The sequence below is a fragment of the Prionailurus viverrinus genome, chromosome C2 (assembly GCF_022837055.1).
Source record: "Prionailurus viverrinus isolate Anna chromosome C2, UM_Priviv_1.0, whole genome shotgun sequence".
Classification (NCBI taxonomy): Eukaryota; Metazoa; Chordata; class Mammalia; order Carnivora; family Felidae; genus Prionailurus; species Prionailurus viverrinus.
Window position 1 is genome coordinate 140,074,633 of NC_062569.1, and position 21,066 is coordinate 140,095,698.

Consider the following 21,066-nt stretch of genomic DNA (forward strand, 5'->3'; position numbering starts at 1 on the left):
TGGTTGCAAGGTGGGGTTTTGGCCAAGTGTGCTAATTAACTAAATCTCAGAATTACAACTTCTCAGCCAGTTGCAAATGAGGCTGGACACAGGCAGTACAGGCACTCTGCGGCTCAGGAAAAGATTACTTCTGGAGGAGAGGTGGATATTACAACTAATTTCCAAGAAAGAAATCAGAAGGGTGCAAGCCTGGAGCGGGGTCAGATATATGTCTTGAAGCCCATCCTGTCCCCAAGACAGAAAGGTGGAGCCCTGCCAAAGACAGCCACTCACTCAGTGACAATTTTCAAAGAAACCCACTATGGTAAGTAGTTTGCCTCCTCCACAGCTCCCCGTTTCACCCCCACACCACATGTGCAGTAGCATGAAGATACAAAGGTTGAGTGAGGGGCACCTGGGGGCTCAGTGAGTTAAACTCAGGTTCTAATCTCATGGCCCCTGAGTTTGAACCCCACATTGGGCTCTGTGTTGACAGTGAGGATCTTGCTTGGGATTCTCTCTCTCTCCTTCTCTGTCTCTCTCTCTGTCTCTCTCTCCCTTGTTCTCTCTTTCTCAAAATAAATAAGTAAACTTAAAAAAAAAAAAAGATTGGGTGAGACCCAGCTTATTCTTAGGGAAATTTATTTTCCTGAAGCCAGTTGTCACTCCCCTTCACACTATATAGATGCAGTAGACTGATACACTTGGTATGGTCTCTGTTAACCTCTTCTCGTATATTTGTATGACTCTTACCACAGTGCTCAGTTTGAAGAAATAAGCCAGCCTCTGGGCCCTCTCACTCTTGGTACTCAGTCTTTCGGTCCAGTCACCCTGCAGGAGTCAAGTTCTTAGCCACCTCAATTCGGTTCTAGACCCAACTTCAGGAGACCCATACCCCCAGCTCCTTCTATGTGTTCTGTAGCCCGTGTTTGTGAATATGTATGTATACATTCAAAAGAAATTTATCTGAGGAGTCAGAGAGAGATTAGAAAGTGGGTAAATTTTATAGAATAAAGTTTCAGTGTCATCAGGATAAGATATCCTTCAGAAAAAAAAACTTTTTTTTTGCATTATATATATTAACATACATTCATTTAATGTCATGATCACTTGCCCTCAAGATTATATTTGGCAGTAACTACCATGACTCTAAATACATTAGTTTAACCAAACAAGGGTTGATTTTATTATTTTTTTTTTCACAGGAGAAGAGGTAGCTTTACAAAGCTGGTAAAGTATTTTCATGACATCGGCAATAGGTCAGGGCTCCTTACATCATTCTGATCTGCTATCCTGAGCACTAGATATTGTTCTCATACTTCTGATTGCATAGTGGCTTCTTTCCTTAGTGGTTTTGTAATGTCCTCTCTCTCCACATTTCACGTTACAGATGGGAGATAGAAGGGAAGAATCCTTGATTCACTGAATTTCAGGGAAAAAAGATTCCTTATTTTGTCATAACTCTATTGTCATCCAGAAGGATTGAGGTGATATTTAAGCAAATAATATAATTTCTGGCAAAAGCAGTTTGACATTTAAGTAATTTACTTTAAAAAATTCTGATAAGATGAAATATGCTAGACATAATTTTAAACATTTTTTGATGTTTCATCAAGAACTTATATTGATCAAATGTGGGCAGCTCATTGGTATTATTTATAGTGAGCTAGCACTTGCAATCATGAATAAAAATTATTCCAATACTTTTAGGGCAAGTTATATGTCCAGAAGAGTAAAGGAAACCCTGAAATAAAAAAAAAAGATGGAGGCATTATACCACATGTAAAAATATAAAATATTGATTTATTGATGCACTAACAAATTAGATTTTAGTAAATATTCTTATAAATATACCATGTGATAAACAATCTGTTCAATATTGAAGTATGATTAAAGGTCATCTGTTCCCACATCAACTGGTGAAAATTGTTTATTATGAATGGAAATAATACTACCATATTTGAAAGTGTCATTTCTTTTCTAAAATAAAGTCAGGTAAAATTATACTTAAAAAGGCATAAATAGTGTGATGCTAAAAAACAGGTGATAGATACCTTTGCCTAACCAATTTTACTTTAATCTTGCTCAGAATTTAATGTTATTGCCATTTTTATTTTTTTTTTAATTTTTTTAATGTTTATTTATTTGTGAGAGAGAGAGCCAGAAAGACAGAGTGTGAGCGGGGGAGGGGCAGAGAGAGAGGGAAACACAGAATCTGAAGCAGGCTCCAGGCTCTGAGCTGTCCGCACAGAGCCTGACGCAGGGCTCAAACTCGCAAACCATGAGATCATGCTCTGAGCCAAAGTCAGACGCTTAACCGACTGAGCCACCCAGGTGCCCCATCCATTTTTAAATGCTGATTCCAGATCCCTACATTAAAAAAAAAAAAAAAGATAACTAAAATATTTCAGGTTAAATATGTGGAACCAAATTTTAAAAAGTCTTAAATTACTGTATTGTCCACCTGGAACTAATATAACACTATGTTAACTCACTGTATTTAAAGCTTAAAAAAATAAAAAATAAATAAAAAATAAAAATGGCTAAGACTTACCTACCATTTTGAATATATGAAAATAAATTATTTTTTCTAATCATATAAAGCTAATTTTTTATTAGATTCCAAGTATATACAACAGAACAAGGACAGCAATCTGATATCATGGTAGATCCCCCTATAATATATTAATTTGCCGACAAATAATTTGAGTGAGGTACACATTTTAATATTTTTCACAATCTATGTAAATTATTTTCATATATTAATTATCTAGATGCAAAATGACTTTTGCCCTTGCAATACTATTGACTTCACAGTGAAAATTTTTGTGCAAATTTTGCTTTCCTGCTTTGATAAACAATCTTTTAATAAAAACTCTAGATAGACCTTGTCTATCTGCCTCATGCAATATGAATTAACTAAATATAATTCTTTAGAGAGTCTTGTGGCATTGATTGCCTTGACAAATCCTGCTTTTTGGTCAATCTCCATTTATTTCTTTTTTCAGTAAGAGAAGAAGAAAGAAATAATCTGTCCTTAATCAGAAGTAGTTACCAAGGATAGAAGAATACTGTTAAGAGATAACACAGAAGGTGACCAAGTGCTATGTCACAGCCATAAAAACTCTTGAAATAAGTAAAATGAAGAGTAAAATCCAATGTGCCTGGATCTTAAAAGATCTTTGCAAAATTTTATATAACAGAAATATTTAATATCTTCAACCTACCAAAAAGATTATGTGTTCGTTTGAAAAATATTTAGCAAGGTATTATTCTAAGAGTTACAGGTAAGGAAAGACAGACAGATAAGGATTATCCTTTCCTAGAGCTGATTTCTCAGGGAGATGTAAGCCAGTAAATAAAGTAGGTAAGTAGTTGTAATTAGCAAGTTGTTTGGTAATTACAATATTGATGAATAACTTGTATATAAATATTTCAGTTGTTGATTTAATAAGGGACATTAAAGAATGTTATGGATAGGGACGCCTGGGTGGCTCAGTCGGTTGAGCTTCTGACTTTGGCTCGAGTCATGATCCCATGGATTGCGAATTCAAGCCCCGCTCAGTTTCTGCACTGACAGCTCAGAGCCTGGAGTCCTTGGGATTCTGTGTCCCTTTCTCGCTCTGCCCCTCCCCCACTCATGCTCTGTCTCTGTCTCTGTCTCTCTCTCTTGAGAATAAATAAAACATTAAAAAAATAAAAAAAATTAAAAAAGAATATTGTGGATAAAATATGATAGTGTTATGGTTTAGAGCTAGACTGGAGTAAGGTTGGAGGATCCTAGAAATATTGAATAGAGTTGCAAGAAGGGTCTTCAGAGGAAGCAGCATTTTAAAAAGAAATTGAACTGTTCAGATGATTGTGACAGGAACAAGAACAAATAACCTGGGTTTCTATGGTGCTTACGCTCACATTATTAGTCAAAGTTATTTTCTATTTTTTGACAAAGTCCTTTATCAATATTTTGGAAAAATAGTGTGTAAGGATATGGACAATTACATATCCAATGTCACATACTGAAATAAAATTAAGAAATTAACAGTGACTAAGAAGAAGTGACTTTTATCTTCAAGAAAAGTATTGCCCAGGGGCCCCTGGCTGGCTCGGGCTCAGTCAGTAGAGCATGTGACCCTTAATCTCAAGGTTGAGTTCAAGCCCCATGTGGGCATAGGTATTACTCAAAAAAAAAAAAAAAAGTGTGCTATCCAAACAAAATATAATGTAAGCCATATACATATCTTTCAGTTTTCTAGTAGACACATTTTTGAAAAGTAAAAATAAATTTAATAATAGTATATTTTATTTAACCTAATGTGTCTAAAGTATTATCATATCAACATATAATCAATATAACATTTAAAAAAATTTTTTTAACGTTTATTCATTTTTGAGAGACAGAGACCGAGTGTGAGAGAGGGAAGGGCAGAGAGACAGAGACACAGAATGTGAAGCAGGTTCCAGGCTCCGAGCTGTCAGCACAGATCCCGATGTGGGGCTCAAACTCACAATCCACAAGATTATGACCTGAGCCCACCTTGGAAGCTCAACCAACTGAGCCACCCAGGCACCCCTCAATATAACATTTTAATGAGATATTTTACATTCCTTTTTGGTAATAAGTCCTCGAATTCAGTGTATATTATGTATAAACCCATCTCCATCCAGACTTGCTACATTTCAAACATTCGACAACCACATGTTCTCAGTGGCTTACATATGAAATAGACAGTTTTAGGGTACATTTAACTGAGGAAGTCTGAAATCTGGCAAAGAAGAAACATAACTAGGTAAGTAAGCCAGCAGTATTTCAGGAGTTCAGATTAGAATCTTAAGTTAAAAAAAAAAAAGCAGTTTAACTCTCGAAAATAAAACTGTGTTGATTGCTATCTGGATGACATATTATATAAAAATAATTCTTTGAAAGAAATGACTATTTTTATCATGTACTTAACTATGTAAAATATATAATCCAAAAAAGTGTCAGATGAAAAACTACCTGTCTATAACTGAAAAGAATATATAGGCATATAAGTTTCAGAAATACTTTGATTTAACCCTGGTTGATGACTGAAAAATCAACTTAAAAAAAAAGAATCTTGTGAGAACAAGAACAATTTCTCACATGGAGACATTCATGGTTTCTAATTATGCTATATCTAAACTTAACAAAAGTATTTAGGGGCATCAGGGTGGTTCAGTTGGTTAAGCGTCTCTTAGTTTCTACTCAACTCATGATCTCACAGTTTCGTAGATTCAAGCCCCACATCGGACTCTGCACTGAGGAGGGATTCTATCTCTCCCTCTCTCTTTCTCTCCGTCCCCTGCTCTCTCTCTCAAAAATAAATAAAATTAAAAAATTTTTGGAAAACAATTCTACTCTATTTTCACAGCCATAGGGGTGTGTGTGTGTGTATGTGTGTGTGTGTGTGTGTGTGTGTGTGTGTGTGTATGTTTCTGTGTATCTGTGTGTAATCTCCAGCTGCTTTTGGCCTTTAAAATTAGAGGATATGAACTAAAAAATACAAATTATTTTTCTTGAGGAAAGATGATTGAGTTGTACTGTTTATAGTAAATAATTCTAGAAAATAATAAAGGAAACATGAATGGCTAATGAAAAGTAAATAGCATTTCCTTTAGCAATAACAAGAATTTTGGGCTATGATATCATATCACTGATTATGTAAGTCTGAAAAATCAATGAATAGGCAGTAAATTTAAATGAAAAAAATCAATAAAAGGAGGAAAAAGAGTACATAACTTGTGGAATTATTATTTTTCACAAGCTAACGAGCTTTTCTGAAGTATAGACCTCTAGTAATGAGACAGCAAAAGTATATTCAATGCCATTAGATGATTTTTTCTTTTTTTAAAAAATTGCTAACATGATACTGCCTCATCAAGTTATCCAGTAAAGCTTTATCTATTTGCCACATGAATGAATGGGTTGATAAATGACCCCTAAATAAAGATTTCTCACAAGTTATTTTTAATAATGTCATTCTGAGTAATGACAGAAAAGCTATTATTTATTTTTATTTTATTAGTCAAATACTATCCCCCTCTTTTAACAAATATAGAGATGAAAGTTAAATGTTTGTAAGAATTAAAGACTATCATCAAATTATTACTTGATAAAGGATGTCCTCCATAAAACCAATTACCATTGAAAATATAGTTACTGACACATTGGAAATTTTAATCAATTCATTGCAGGATAGGTATAATGCAAAACCAAGCTTGTATAATTTAATACATGCCACAGTATAAATATGTATGTATAGTTATATTTATACACACATATGTATATATATATACATACATAGATACACACAGGCATACACACACATTCACACACATATATTGCGTTTACTATGTGAAGAGTACTTTAATATTTACTTTTCATGTAAAATATATTAGGTTTTCCCTAGAGGTGTACAAAAACAGTGCTAAATTACAGCACAAGTTTTCAAGAAAAAGAAATAGGCAGTAGAAAGAAATTGATGGCATATTTTCTAAACTATAAACTCCTCACAATAAAAGATCTTTTATATATATTTAATTACATATTGGAAAGATAAAAAATTTTAAATTTTGTATAGCATGATGTGGGAAACAAAAGGAGAAGGAAAGAGCAGATAAAATTAAATTCCCTTGGGGTGTCAGGGTGGCTCAGTGGGTTAAATGTCCAATTCTTGATTTCTGTTCAGGTCATGATCTTGTGGCTTCATGAGTTTGAGTTCCGCATAGGCCTCTGTGCTGGCACTTTAGAGCCTGCTTGGGACTCTTTCTCTCTCCCTCTCTCTCTCTCTCTCTCTCTCTCTGCCTTTCCCCCTGCTCACCCTTTCTCTGTCTCTCACAAAATAAATAAGCTTAAAAAAAAGATTTCCTTACAGCCTGCAGCCCACTGACAAATAGTTGAGGCAGACAGAGTGGAACATTCCTCCAGGAACTTACTACTGTCTTAATGCTAATGCTTTACCAGAGGGAAAAACAAACTTATCTTGACAATAGCTAGGCCTCCAGGATCCTGAGAGTCTTCGTTAGCATATAAAAATCCCTTTGGAAACTTTCCCATGCCTTTACCTCCCCAACTCCAAGTATATAATCAGTCTCTTCTCACAATCCTGGGGCAGCTCTTCCTGCCCAAGGGTCCTGTCCCTTGTGCTTGAATAAAATCACCTTTTTGCACCAAAGACATTTCAAGAATACTTTCTTGGCTGTCAGCTCTGGACCCCCACCACCCCTCCAAAACCACATCATGGCGCATAAAGAAAAAATTTTAAAAAACACCTAGACGCCCACAACATTTAGAATAATTATATTACAACTATCTTTAGAAGAATATACGACTACTTTCTGGTTCAATCATCTTCTCTTCCCCACATAGGTGTAACCAAAATTTTATTCATTTATTTATTTTTTTTTTGTATTTCTTTACCTCCAACTTCCATCCAGAGTTTTGCTTCTTTTACAATTTAATATAAATGGAATTACACCGCATGAGAATTTTGACCTGCTCGAATCCCCACCTCATGCTCCTGAGAATCACCCGTGTGGCTGTGTTAATTGCAGGCCACTTATTTTTTACTGATGAAATCCATTTTATGTATAAATGATAATTTGTTTTTCCTATGCTAATGCTGATAGGCATTTACGTGGTTTCCCGTGTGAGTGTGGAGCTGGTAGAAATAATGCTACTCTGAACCTTTTTGCATTTGTTTTTTGACGTCTATGTGCAAGATGATAATATAGAGATTGCTTTGTTCAAGAGTCTAAAACAGAAAATGGAAACAATTTGGAGCACTTAAACCATGGAGGGTACATAGCAGAAAATAGGTTATTTGGGTGAGAAGCCCCAGGAGGCAGTGAAGCCAGCTGATTTGCTCTAGCAGGAAATGTCTACTACCCTCGCTACCCTGAGGCAAGAATGACACTGGAGGGATGGGTTGCTGCAAGATCTTTGGCTCTGGATTCTCCTTGCAGAAGCAGGAAAAGTGGTGAGAGAGAGAAACCTATTTTGATTTTTGCCCTTTCCTCCCCCACTCCCCCCCACTCCGCCACCATCAAATTCCATTGGTAGAACTCAGCAAGAAGGCAACTGACATTGGGACATTAGACACTCAGCTTGCAGGCGGCACAACTCCTGTAACAGAGCAGAAAGAGGGTGAGAAATGGACCAGATGAAAACAGGCCTAGTTAAGAGCACATGTTTTGAACTTTGTATCCTCTCAAATGCTTTTCCAAAATGGTTGTAATAATTTAAATTAAAACAGACTGTGTAGGGTCCCCTGGGTGGCTCAATCGGTTAAGTGTCCAACTCTCGGTTTGGTCTCAGGTCATGATCTCATGGTTTCATGAGTTTGAGTCCCGCATCCTACTCTGTCCTGGCAGTACAGAGACTGCTTGGGATTCTGTCTCTTTCCCTCTCTCCCTGCCCCTCCCCTACTCATGTTGTCTCTGCCTCTCTCAAAATAAATAAACTTAAAAGTAAAAAGAAAAAAACAGATTGTGTAAAAGCATTTCTTCTGAATCTGTGTGCACACTAACATTTTAAGTTGTCATTTTACTGATTTTTAATCTTATGAATGTAAGATATCTTATTAATTTTCCAACAGGAAGCCTTCATGGAAAAAGAAATGATACAAGTGATGACCACAAAATTGTCAGAAGTGATAGAAAGCAAAAGAGATGGTAAGAATCTCGTGATGTATGAATGAATATTGGTTGTTAACAACATTTGGTTTTTAAAAATATACAGTATTGACATGCTTGATAATAATGATATAAAAGATGGAAGGAGGTAAATGGAATTAGATAATTCTAGGTCCTAGTATTTTTGGGGGAAATAATAAATGTAAAAGTTTTGTTATGGGACTGTAACATATATATACACACTTTAATCTCTAGGACGTCACTGAATGTATAACAAAGTAATGACTCCTTAATAACCTATAGAGGAGAAAACAATTAATTTATAGGCACAGCCTCAGAGATATTGCCAGATCACTGCAATAAAGTGAATATCTCACTAAAGTGAATCAAATAAATTTTTAGTTTCCTGGTGCATATAAAATTATATTTATACTGTGGTATGGTCCATTAAATATGCAATAGCATTATGGCTAAAAAAAATGTACATACCTTAATTGAAAAAATATTGTTTTTCTAATAATGCTGTCATTTGAGTTCTCAGCAAATTATTGCCTTTTATGCTGGTAGAAAGTCTTGCCTCGATATTGATGGTTGCTGACTGATGAGGGTGATGGTTGCTGAAGGTTAGGGTGGCTTCTTAATAAGACAACAATGAAGTTTGCCACACTGATTGACTCTTCCTTTCATGAACAATTTCTCTGTAGCCTGTGATGCTGTTTGATAGCATTTTACCTACAGTAGAACTTCTTTCAAAAGTGGAGTCCATGCTCTCAAGCTCTGCCTCTACTTTATCAACTAAGTTTATGTAATATTCTAAATCCTTTGTTGTCATTTCAACATTCTCCAGAGCATCTTCACCTGGAGTAGATTCCATCTCAAGAAACCACTCTTTGCTGGTCCAGAAGAATCAACTCCTCATCTATTCAAGTTTGATTATGGGATGGCAGTAATTCTGTCACATCTTCAGGGTCCACTTCTAGTTCTTTTGCTATTTCCACCACGTCTTCAATCAGAACACAGACACAACATTTATTGATTAAGCTCTGATAAAGAAAATTTTCAACTTTTGCTTTTGGTCCCTGCTCCCAGGGAAGCTGTACTTTAATATTTACCAAGGTGAAAATGACTCTCCAGAACCTCAGAGCAAGGGCTCCAAGCACACGTTGTACATATGCTTTGTTAAAATAACAACAATAATAATATTAATAACCAAAAATGAGCATTCCAAATGTAAAATAAGAAAAACAAAAACTCTCACTGGTTACTATAACATTAAAGTCATACAGCCTCGCACATACTGAAAACATAAGAAAAGGTCTGTAACTTTCTGGAAAGTCCTTCATCATGAGGATTTTGTAACTCCCTAGGTAAAAAAACATATATAGCCCTTCACCAATGTTTTTTTTTTTTTTTCTCCAGAGAACGCTTCTCCTTCTAAAGATTGTGAATCCTGGGCAGCTTTCCTAACTTGGGCTTAAATGAAACTCTTTTCTTTTCTCTTTAAAATTTTAAAAATGAAGTAAGCAAATGCTATTGGAAAAATGGTGCTGATAGACTTGTTCAGAGCAGCCTTGCCACAAACCTTTAACCTGTAAGAAAATACAATATCTAGGAAGTGCAATAAAAGGACATATGCCTGTATGTGCATGAATGCAAAAAGGTAAAAAAAAATACAATGTTGGGATGGATAAAGAATATATAGTAAGAAAACTTTAAGGTGTGATATAGTGCTGTAAATTTTGTAAAGAGGATACATAATGAGAAAAGAGTCAATTCATCAGGAAGAATATAAAAATACTAAAACTCTATGTACCTGAAATCACAACTCCAGCACATGTAAAGAAAAATTGACAGAACTAAAAGAAGTAGAGCAATAAAAACAGTTACAGATTTAAACCACTACCCACAGTTTTGATAGAATGGACTAATATAAGTCAGTGAAGTATACGAATAATATGAAAATGGGATAGAGGGAGGGGGTTAAGGGAGAAGAAGAGATCATTGCACTGGAGAATGACACACACATACTGTTTTTAAAGGAAGATTTGTTCCATTTTGTGGGGGATAAGCTTAGGAATCCCCCGGGCTTACACCAATGGGTTAACAAGGCACAAAGAAATACAAAGTCAACAAAACGCTCACACCTGAGTTTAGGTAACCCAGATTTGCACTCCAAGAATAGGGGGGTGCAAAAACACCCCGAGAATAGGGAGGCACAAAGCTGCCAGGAATAGGGAGGTGCAAAGGCACCCCAAAATAGGGAGAGGGTGGTGAGCCCCCAAAAATAGAGAGAGAGAGACAAAGGCCTGAAATAGAAATGGCGCAGAGGTTCCCAATACATAGGAATAACAAGATTAGATATTCAGGGTGAAAGCAGCCCAAATTTAGTAGTATAGCAGAAAGCTATTTCATAAGAGAATAGGGCCAGGTTAGTTAAATAGGTGAAATGGACGTTGAACCACTGCACTGCAGGCAAAGCAGCATAGAGCAGAGATGGTTAACAAAAGAAAAGGTGCCTTATTAACACTGAGGTTATTCCCCCTACCTGTCTCATGCCTTAGGCTGGCAAAGATAAACAGGCATGTTGCCTCCTGTCTGCTGTTAACAACCATCTATCCATCTGCCCGGCGCCTGGATTTTGTTTTATATTGACCCAAACCCCAAACACTGTATATCTTCAAAATCTCCTTTCCCCCCTCACATCCACAAGTTAATGTTCCTAGTTTCTTTTTCTCTTTGTACATGCCCATCACATCTGTGAGCCTTCTGATCTGAATAAATACGGGGCAAGGACCCTTATTTGGGGCTCTTGTCTTTTTCCCAGGACATTAGCCATCTCTCATTTTAATTCTGCATCCCCTCTTTTGCTGGTCAAAAGAGAACTTTAGACTTAGAGTCTATGACACCATTTGCCAAATTTAGTTCTTTGAAAAGATCAAGAAAAATTACTCCTGTTTATTTATTTTCTATTTTTTGTTTATTCCAAACATAGAAGCATAGAATTTCGATTTCACTAAAGAGGATACAAAAATAGAACACATATGAGAAGATGCTCAATTTTATTAGTCATCAGACAAACAAAAATTAAAATCAAAGAGTGATACTGACACATAAGGAAACAAAGCATAAGAAAATAACAGTAAACAAACAAAACCAAAATATCCCAGCATTAACAATGTTAGTGAGCTCACGGGATGTACTTGTACCCTGAAGATGGACCCATAAAGTATTATACCACAATAAACTGCTCTAGCTAGCTTTTCATATTCATTATTTAACATGAAGTAGAACATCAATTCTATTGTTTATGGTTGGCGCCTAATTCTACGGTATGCATGTCAAGTTTTCCTGAGATCAAATTCACCCTTATGTGAAGATATTTCTAATATTCGAGCAAAGGGCAAACATCTCATATAACCACATTTTCTACCCTGTGACTATGCTATAAGCCACTTAAAGAGTTTTTTTTAATTGTAGTAAAACACTCATAGCATAGCTTGCTCTCTCTCTCTCAAAATAAATAAACTTAAAAAAAAAAGAAAAAAAGAAACATTTGCTTTTGTCCAATCTGCTTATTTGAACTTCAGTACTTGGGAGCATAAACTTATTGCATCTATTCTGAAAAAGAAAATTGATCATGTAGAGAAAAGAAAGGAGCTATAAGATTTTTTTAGGTGACTTTTTCAGATAAAGATTACATATTTAGATAAAAATATATAAAGTAGATTATTAAAATAAACTTCAGCCAATAGAAACTTAGTTCAGGCACAAATAAAGTTTAACAATATGATCAGGACATGATTCCACTTTTTAAGAAAAATAAAATTTAGCTGTCATTATATTGAGTGGTGAAATAATTGACTGGATCTAACAGCCAACCATTAAATTCAAATTGCTCATGAAAATGAAGAAAGTTTTAGTTTTCTATATTTGATTTATGGGAAGATATTCATTCACAATACATCCTTCCTGGTATAACCCACATTCACCCATCCACAAGCACAAACATGCCCAACAAGCACAAAGTGACTATTACTACATCCAACTAAGCAGTCTACTAAGCTGTCTCAAAAAGGAGAATATACTAGGGAATTTAACAAGTTAAACGTGTGGGTGTGCCTGGGTGGTTCAGTCAGTTGAGCATCTAACATGGGCTCAATTCATGATCTCACGGTTCAAAAACAAAAGTGTTAAACTTGTGAATTTGGTGAATTTGTACATTTGTAAAATGAGTAAACACATTTGAATTTTTTATTTGCGCACTGTCAAAGTCTTGATGAGGTTTATTTTATGGACATCATTGTTACATGGAGTTTTCATATATTTTTAAGAGACACTTGCCCTTAAGTTTTTGTTTGTTTGTTTGTTTGTTTGTTTGTTTTGTTTGTTTGAAAACGTGTTTGGTTTTTTCCTCAAGAATTTGGGGCCTGTCTACCCAACTTTGTTAAGTAAATTTTTCTCTACCCTGAAAATAATTTGTCATGTAATAATGAAACAAACTAAAATGTGTGTTGGGCTCAAGAATATCATTTTAATTCAAATTTGTTACACTTGGGTTTTCTGTGGCCATTATAATCATATCAAAAAGGCATCAATCTAACAAAAATAATATTTTAGGTTCTTGAGACAGAATAGTAAGTTGCAGTTTTCCAACTTTCCCCTTCTGTCTGTGATCTTCAAAATAATTCTTGGAAATGTATCCATATTTTTTCTGTATGAGAATTCTCTTTCATGTGTACAGAGTCAAGTAATTTGAACTATAATATTCAAACTTAATGAAGACATTGCCTTACAAGACTCTTATTTTCAAAAACACATTAACTATAAATATATGCATCTGAAGACCTTTTTTTTTGTTCTTGGAAATTTCCATTGTTATTAACATCGATATATTAGTCACTACATTGATTCTGTATAATTCTGTATAAATATCAATAGAAATGCAGTGCAAAGTGGTCTTTTCTTTTGTAAAATGTTAATTATAAAATAAACTGTATTCTTATCAAATGGATTCAAATAACTTGAAAGGCATTAGTATCAGTGAGTAGCAAAGGAGATAGGAACCCATTTCAACTGTCTAATCGGGAAATTTGGGGTGACCAGAAGCAGCTAATGGAACACAGGTGGTTGGTTGTTTCCTCGGGAGAACTCTTTGTCATCGTCTTTAAATGAGGAAAGTGAAAATGTCAGTTTTAGGTATTTTTGAAGTCTCACAAGTGTGAAAGCCATCATACATCATAACAGAAATAATGGGAAGTAATTAATAAACTTCACCAACTTAAATGAGTTGCCAGATGTATCTGATTCCCAAGTAAGCACAAGAAAGCCAACAGAAGTCTATAAAATGTGTCACAACAGTTTCTGACAATTTATGTGAACACAGAGAGAGTCATCCAATTCCCCAAATAATGTAATTACAGAAAAAGAAGTTATTTGAGTACTGAATCAAGTTTCGTATTTTACAACTCTAAACCTTCTTTCTAAAAAACAAAAACAATAATAATTAGAAGCCTGAATAAGTGATAGCAAATATACCAAACATATCAAATGCCTCAATTGTATAAAAAATTAGAATTGAAATAAGGTGTAAAAATAAAATCCTAAATAAGAGTTTATCTGTTTGCAAGGAATAACATAAAAAAAAAGTAAAGCAATTAGCAAATATTTCTAGGCTTCAATTCTCAAAACTAGTTGCTAATTTAATTAGCAAGTTGTGCCTTAATAGAGATCCTTGGTGGTCATTTTATATGTATTAGGAAAGTATGTTTGAATAAATAATCCTCTTTTCTTATAAGAAAGCCCAACTCGGCAAAATGCAATACATTAATGTGTTTTCTAAGTCCCAAGCCTTTATCATTAAAAATATTAAACCTGTAGCTTAGTCTCAATATAAACATCATGAAAAATAAGTTTTGTAAGTACAAGATTTTTACCTAATCGTGTTTTCCAAACATTTTCAGTCTTCTTGCAAAGCAACAAAATACAGGTTTTTAGCACCCTTCACCATCATGTTCTAAAGCTGAAAATATTCCTAAATTGTTACATTGTTTTAAAGATGGCCTCATCTAGGGGCGCCTGGGTGGCGCAGTCGGTTAGGCGTCCGACTTCAGCCAGGTCACGATCTCGCGGTCCGTGAGTTCGAGCCCCGCGTCGGGCTCTGGGCTGATGGCTCAGAGCCTGGAGCCTGCTTCCGATTCTGTGTCTCCCTCTCTCTCTGCCCCTCCCCCGTTCATGCTCTGTCTCTCTCTGTCCCAAAAATAAATAAACGTTGAAAAAAAAAAAAAAAAATTTTAAAGATGGCCTCATCTTAAATAGAGATTTTTGAGTTAGATTTTCAAGTTCTATATGGTGCATCTCACCCCCACAATCATGGACTCCATCTGGGATGGGGTTGGTTCATAGCAGTTTTTGAAAGTATTTCCCAAGTGTTTAATGTACAGCCAGCTTGTGAAGCGCTGTGTGAGACAATATCTAGCAAAATTTCTTTGCTTAAAGCAGCTACTTTTATTCATTCACATAATAACTTTTTTTTGAACTATAACTCTAAGCACAAAGATGAACAAAACTAGTTTTAGTAGAAAAATGTATATAAAGATATCTGTCTACTTACCTACTACTCTATCATAATCAGCCGACGATGGTAATTTACTCTCCTTTAAAGATGCAATTAAATGACCCTCAAGTCTATAACCCAGAACAAAACCAATAAGTAAAATTCTTCAATGTTCTTCCAGTCCCTTGAATTCAGCCTGACCTAAACTAAGCACATTATCATATGTACTAAATTAGTTTCTCCTTCTGACTTCCCTATTTTCTTAAAGTCTTAGAGCTCTTTCCATTGGCCCAGTTTTATTATTTAATTTAACTTTTTGGTTTACATCTCCATCTAATCTGAGTCAATAAAAAAATACTTTGAGTTCCATTTCAAAAGTATCTTTCAGGTAAATCTGTCTTTGCTATTTCTACTACCCACCTGAAGGTTCTTATTCTCACTACTTCTCAGTTTAATTATTTTACCTACTGACTAGAAAGTCAAGCCCACATTTTGAAGAATTCCTGCAAACAGTGGTTGAAATCCTTCTAAAACTCCATCATCTTGTGGACATATCCATGTTAGAATTTCTGTAACTTTAAGGAGTGATAAATGCTTATTCCATCATAATTATTTTCATGAATTGGTCACACTTTCACATTTCTATTGTTACTTTAAATTTTATTTTCTTCAATTTGGCTTCATCATGTTAATATACATTTGTTGAACACTTTTGATGAATTAGTATCAAGGGTTTTTTAGCCTATATTATTTCAATGACCAAATGTTATCCTTAATTATCTTTTTATTTATGTATTTTTTAGTATGAAATTTATTGTCAAATTGGTTTCCATACAACACCCAGTGCTCATCCCAACAGGTGCCCTCCTCAATTCCCATCACTCACTTTCACTTTCCTCTCCCTCCCATCCCCCATCAACCCTCAGTTTGTTCTCAGTTTTTAAGAGTCTCTCATGGTTTGCCTCCCTCCCTAACTTTTTTTTCCCCTTCCCCTCCCCCATGGTCTCTGTTAAGTTTCTCAGGATCCACATGAAAATATATGGTATCTGTCTTTCTCTGTATGACTTATTTCACTTAGCATAAGACCCTCCAGTTCCATCCACGTTGCTACAAAAGGCCATATTTCATTCTTTCTCATTACGAAGTGGTATTACATTGTGTCAGAATAGGTTTTTTTTTTATTTGAAACATGGAAAGGGTTTCAATCTGTTGGCCTTGTGAGATCTTGTCCCACTCTGATTGCCTATAGTCAATTATGTAATAGAAAAAGCATGGTGTTCAGTGTTAAAAAGATGTGGGATCACATTGCAGTGGTGAATTTTATAAATACTTAATAAGCACTAATTATATATCAAGTGAAGACCATTTATCTGTTCTCTATAGAGCCTGGCCATTTACAGAGTTCTTTTCACAATGGTTAGACAATGATGCTCAATAAATGTTACTTCTTCCTCTCTCTTTGTATGACAGGGACTATTTCTCAAGAAAATTTGTTCTTCCCTCTTCCATAACAATATAAATATTGATTTTTAACAGGAATATAGATAGTTTCCATCATTCTACTGTAAGTATGTGAAAGGGAATACATCCCGACCAGGGAAGTAATAGCAGAAGTGGTATGGAGAACTTCTAGGAAGTTTCTTTAGGCAGAGACGATACACATTTCTTACCTTTCCTTTTTTCTGTTGGCTGAAGTGTTTATGTTATTATGGGAACTTGAGGCACCACATTTGGTGACTTAAGAATGCAGACCTATAGAAGAAAAATAAAACAGAACGCACCGGGGGTTGTGAAACTGTCAAGATAGCAGGTGAGGAGCATGATTTTTACATGAAAGAAGATATATGTCCTTCATCACAATTATGAGTTTCCGGTTACTCATAGTTAAAAACAAGCCCCTTTGAATTTCCTTACTTCATATCTGATGTAATATTATATTTCTCTTACAAGTAACCCTCTTAACATATATAGTGATATATATATATATTTATATATCCAAATATATACAAATTTATGTAGCTCTCTATATAAAGTAAATATATATATATGTTATGTATATATAAAGTATATATCTATACATAAGCATTTGTATAAAGTGTGTGTATATATATATATATATATAAAATGGTTACATAATACAATATTATTTTATAATATATTTTATTTATATTATATATAAAACTATTCTATTCACTGGTTTTAGATCACAGTTTATCCTTTGGTAATTCAGTTATTGTTTAATGAAGGCTTACTACGCGGCAAATATATTTAAACTGAGTAGACATAAGAGTCAACTAGTCTGGGGCATCTGGGTGGTTCATGTGGTTAAGTGTCCAACTCTTGATTTCAGTTTAGATTATGATCTCACAGTTTGTGAGTTTGAGGCCTGTGTCAGGCTCCATGCTAAGGGTGTGGAGCCTGCTTGGGATTCTCTTTCCTTCTCTCTCTGCTCCTCTCCCCTCTCAAAATAAATAAATAAATTTAAAAAATATAGTCCACCGGTCAGTCAAAATTCCCTTTCTCATGAATCTTATATTTAAATTTTTCTTAAACAGTTATTCATTTTTGAGAGACAGAGACAGAAAGTGAGCAGGGAAGGAGCAGAGAGAGGGAGACACAGAATCTGAACCAGGCTCCAAGCTCCAAGCTGTCAGCACAGAGCCTGACGCGGGGCTAAAACCCATGAATGGTGAGATCATGACCTGAGCTGAAGTCGGATGCTTAACCAACTGAGCGACCCAGGCGCCCCATGAATTTTATATTTAAGTTGAAGAAAAGATAAAATAAACAAATGACTAAGGAAAGTTACATTATCTGGTGATAAAGTGCATTGCAAAAAAAAAAAAAAGTGAGTAGAAAAGAGGATAGTTAATGTCAGGGTTGGGGAAGGGTTGGGGAGTGGTTGTACTTTAAAATAAGGAATTCAGGGAAGGCCTCAATAGGAAAATAGCTACTGTACCATGACTTGAAAATAGGAGAAACCAAAATATGTGGATACATGGGGGAAGAGCCTTGGGTACATGGCTGAGAAGGGAGAAAAATCAAGGCGCCCGACTAAAACTGAAAAAATACGAGGAAAGGTAAGAAAGAAAGGAGATTAGTTCAGAAACAAGAGAGAGGAGCCCAGACTCCCCGCTAACTGTGCGTTTGCTCTTGTTTTCTCCTCCTGAGGGACACTTCAACACTGTTACTCTTTTGAAATTCTAGATGTCCCGAAAGTTCTCAAATGCACTTTCTTCTAGAAGCCCTTTCTCACACCCTTGTCCAGGTGATGGCTACTCATTGACAATATCCTAATGATCTGTTTGCACTTTAATGCCTCTTGCTAAAGTCTGGCTGTAACTAAGTAACTCTGAACCACCTCACCTGATAGACTGTTTCCGGAAGGTGCACAATGAACTATACCATCTTTCATTCAATAGTAACTAGCACATCAAAAATCTCATCATGGGGCGCCTGGGTGGTGCAGTTGGTTAAGCGTCCGACTTCAGCCAGGTCACGATCTCGCGGTCCGTGAGTTCGAGCCCCATGTCAGGCTCTGGGCTGATGGCTCAGAGCCTGGAGCCTGTTTCCGATTCTGTGTCTCCCTCTCTCTCTGCCCCTCCCCCGTTCATGCTCTGTCTCTCTCTGTCCCAAAAATAAATAAACGTTGAAAAAAAAAATCTCATCACATATGGAGATACAAATGTATATCTGCATTAACCAACATACTATTTTATTATTTTACATCTTAACACTATCCTTTTGTAGTAATTAGAATAACTGTTCCCTTTTATCAAGCATGTTAAAATTCTAGTTAACTACACAAAAAGTTTGCTTAGCGGGGCCCATCAAATAGAAAAGTATAATCATAGAAATGTTCTCTTCAGGCTATAAATAAAGACTAATGAAACAATTCTACCTCACAGGCACACTTACTGCTATCATTCCCTTGGCTGTCCTAGAAAAATATTTCCAGATCCTTGTTTTTTAAAAGTCTCCTGTTTTAGAAAATTGTGTGTTTTGGGTCTCTTCGGAAGATGGTGGCGTAAGAGGATGCTGGGTTCACCGCGCGTCCTGCTGATCACTTAGATTCCACCTACACCTGACTAAATAACCCAGAAAACTGCCAGAGGATTAGCAGAACAGAGTCGCCGGAGCCAAGCGCAGACGAGAGGCCCACGGAAGAGGGTAGGAAGGGCGGCGAGGCGGTGCGCGCTCCACAGATTGGCGGGAGGGAGCCGGGGCGGAGGGGCGGCTCGCCGGCCAAGCAGAGCCCCCGAGTCTGGCTTGCAAAAGCGGAGGGGCCTGACGGACTGTGTTCCGACAGCAAGCGCGACTTAGCGTCTGGGAGGTCATAAGTTAACAGCTCTGCTCCGAAAGCAGGAAGGCTGGAGGACAAAGGGAGGGAGAGCTGCTGAGCCCCCGGACGACAGAGCTCAGTTTGGTGGGGAACAAAGGCGCTCACCAGCGCCATCTCCCCCACCCATCCCTCAGCCAAAATCCCAAAGAGAACCGGTTCCTGCCAGGGAACTTGCTCGCTCCGTGCAAACACCCAACTCTGTGCTTCTGCGGAGCCAAACCTCCGGCAATGGATCTGACTCCCTCCCGCTGCCACAGGGCCCCTCCTGAAGTGGATCACCTAAGGAGAAGCGATCTAAGCCTGCCCCTCCTGCCCCCGTGCACCTTGCCTATCCCACCCCAGCTAATACGCCAGATCCCCAGCATCACAAGCCTGGCAGGGTGCAAGTAGCCCAGACGAGCCACACCACCCCACAGTGAATCCCGCCCCTAGGAGTGGGGAAGAGATGGCACACACCAGTCTGACTGTGGCCCCAGCGGTGGGCTGGGGGCAGACATCAGGTCTGACTGCGGCCCTGCCCACCAACTCCAGTTATACACCACAGCACAGGGGAAGTGCCCTGCAGGTCCTCACCACGCCAGGGACTATCCAAAATGACCAAGCGGAAGAACTCCCCTCAGAAGAATCTCCAGGAAATAACAACAGCTAATGAGCTGATCAAAAAGGATTTAAATAATATAACAGAAAGTGAATTTAGAATAATAGTCATAAAATTAATCGCTGGGCTTGAAAACAGTATACAGGACAGCAGAGAATCTCTTGCTACAGAGATCAAGGGACTAAGGAACAATCATGAGGAGCTGAAAAACGCTTTAAACGAAATGCAAAACAAAATGGAAACCACCACGGCTCGGATTGAAGAGGCAGAGGAGAGAAGAGGTGAACTAGAAGATAAAGTTATGGAAAAAGAGGAAGCTGAGAAAAAGAGAGATAAAAAAATCCAGGAGTATGAGGGGAAAATTAGAGAAGTAAGTGATACACTAAAAAGAAATAATATACGCATAATTGGTATCCCAGAGGAGGAAGAGAGAGGGAAAGGTGCTGAAGGGGTACTTGAAGAAATCATAGCTGAGAACTTCCCTGAACTGGGGAAGGAAAAAGGCATTGAAATCCAAGAGGCACAGAGAACTCCCTTCAGACGTAACTTGAATCGATCTTCTGCACGACATATCATAGTGAAACTGGCAAAATACAAGGATAAAGAGAAAATTCTGAAAGCAGCAAGGGGTAAACGTGCCCTCACATATAAAGGGAGACCTATAAGACTCGTGACTGATCTCTCTTTTGAAACTTGGCAGGCCAGAAAGAATTGGCACGAGATTTTCAGGGTGCTAGACAGAAAAAATATGCAGCCGAGAATCCTTTATCCAGCAAGTCTGTCATTTAGAATAGAAGGAGAGATAAAGGTCTTCCCAAACAAACAAAAACTGAAGGAATTTGTCACCACTAAACCAGCCCTACAAGAGATCCTAAGGGGGACCCTGTGAGACAAAGTACCAGAGACATCACTACAAGCATAAAACATACAGACATCACAATG

At 36.7% G+C, this 21,066-nt stretch overlaps 1 long non-coding RNA gene across 1 annotated transcript in view; it reads right to left on the reverse strand.

Annotated features, from left to right (window-relative positions):
• Positions 1–16,938, reverse strand: part of LOC125175481 (uncharacterized) — a 94,854-nt gene extending 77,916 nt beyond the window's left edge. Inside the window, exons 1-2 of the long non-coding RNA XR_007155826.1 lie at positions 16,855–16,938; positions 9,121–9,634 (exon numbers count right to left, since the gene is read on the reverse strand). This is a non-coding gene — a long non-coding RNA (uncharacterized LOC125175481). The remainder of the gene's footprint in view (positions 1–9,120; positions 9,635–16,854) is intronic.
• Between the last annotated feature and the right edge of the window lie 4,128 nt (positions 16,939–21,066).